Raw genomic sequence first — 1,735 nt, 5'->3', positions numbered from 1 at the left:
TGGTGTAACTTTATAGTCTGTTTTAGGAACAGAGCAAAGATGCTCTGATGGGGCCAGTTCTTGCAATGGAAAAGGTGTCTTGGGGACTGAGCACAAGAGAGGCTGATGGGGTTTCGAGTCACTCCTAGAATTTCTTGCAAGCCCCGCCATAATGCCAAACCCACCAATACCAACTATCAGCCACCAGTTACTGAGGGGGTCCTCTGTGCCAGGTTCTGTGCTCAGCACTCTACACACTGAGTCTTATTAATATTTCCAGCCCGAGGGTGCCTGAGTGGCTCAGTCGTTAAGTGACTGCCTTCAGCTCAGGTCCTGGTCCCAGGGTCCTGGGATCGAGCCCCGCTTTGGGCTCCCTGCGCCGCGGGAAGCCTGCTTCTCCCTCTCCCGCTCCCCCTGCTTGAGTTCCCTCTCTCACTGTGTCTCTCTCTGTCAAATAAATAAATAAAATCTTTAAAAAATATATATATATATATTTCCAGCCCCGACCATGAGGATGATGTCCTCCCTGCCATTTACAGAGGCACCAAGAAATGTAAACTAGGATGTGTTCAAGCCACTCCAAAGCCCAATCACTTAAACCTCCAGCTCATTTTTTGGTAACTGCTTTCAAACTATTATATTTTCCCTGTTCCCCTTCAGCCCACCGCACCCAGCTGCTATCAAGAACATTTGTGTGAGCAAATATCATAACCACCCAAAGTCTGGACTCTCAAACAGGAACAGGCAAGTTTTCTCCTGATCTCAGCGCAGGAGAGCTTCAGTTGAACAACACTGTGCCTTGAGCAGTTACATGGGCAGTCTCATTTTCCACTGGCTTACTGTATGATTCTGGTAATGAGTTCCCCATCCTTCTTACAGCGCTAACTGTCCTTCCTGCCAGAACTTCAAATACACCAAGTCCAGGCGTTTTGCAGGGAGTTGCTAGATGGGACTAGGGTCGAACACCCTGGATGAGTTGAGTCTTTTGGTTGTTCTGAAGACTGACTCCCAGGAGTGATGGGGCCATAATCAAAAGAACATGTGGGGGCGCCTGGGTGGCTCAGTCGTTAAGCGTCTGCCTTCAGCTCAGGTCATGATCCCGGGGTCCTGGGATCGAGCCCCGCATCGGGCTCTCTGCTCGGCAGAGAGCCTGCTTCTCCCTTCTCCCTCTCCCACTCCCCCTGCCTGTGTTCCTTCTCTCGCTGGGTCTCTCTCTGTCAAGTAAATAAAAATAAAATCTTAAAAAAAAACAAAACATGGAATCTGTGGGAGATCTTCAACTTGGTCGGTTGGTGAAGGGCGTTTTCTTTCATAGCACTGCTCCCTGCCTGGGTGTCCTGAGCTCGCCTCTGTTCTGGGGACTTGTGGGTGTCCTGGGCTTTTGAAAAGAGAGGTTGTCTACAGTAGGTGGCTGGAAGGGGCTGAGCATAGGGGTCACCTCTTCTGGGTGATCAATGGGTAATATGTTGGCTCTGGCAAGACAGTGAGTTCCCCAATGCTAGAAGTATTCAAGAAGGCAAATAAATACCAACAATCCATCATGCTCATAAAGTATCATGCAGTGTAAACCGGGCACTCTCTCCCAGCACTACAGTCACATCATAGACTAGATCTTAGCTTCACTTCACAGATAAGGCCCAGAGAGGGGACATGACTTGTCCAAAAACTAGAATGAGGTAAAAGTGAGGTTCAAATCCAGATCTGGATGATTGCAAATCCTAAAATGGGGATCCCTATACCCATGTGATAACAACGG

This window comes from Zalophus californianus, chromosome 11, assembly GCF_009762305.2.
Source record: "Zalophus californianus isolate mZalCal1 chromosome 11, mZalCal1.pri.v2, whole genome shotgun sequence".
NCBI lineage: Eukaryota > Metazoa > Chordata > Mammalia > Carnivora > Otariidae > Zalophus > Zalophus californianus.
The sequence above is the reverse complement of the archived record's forward strand: the minus strand, read 5'-3'. Positions refer to the sequence as shown.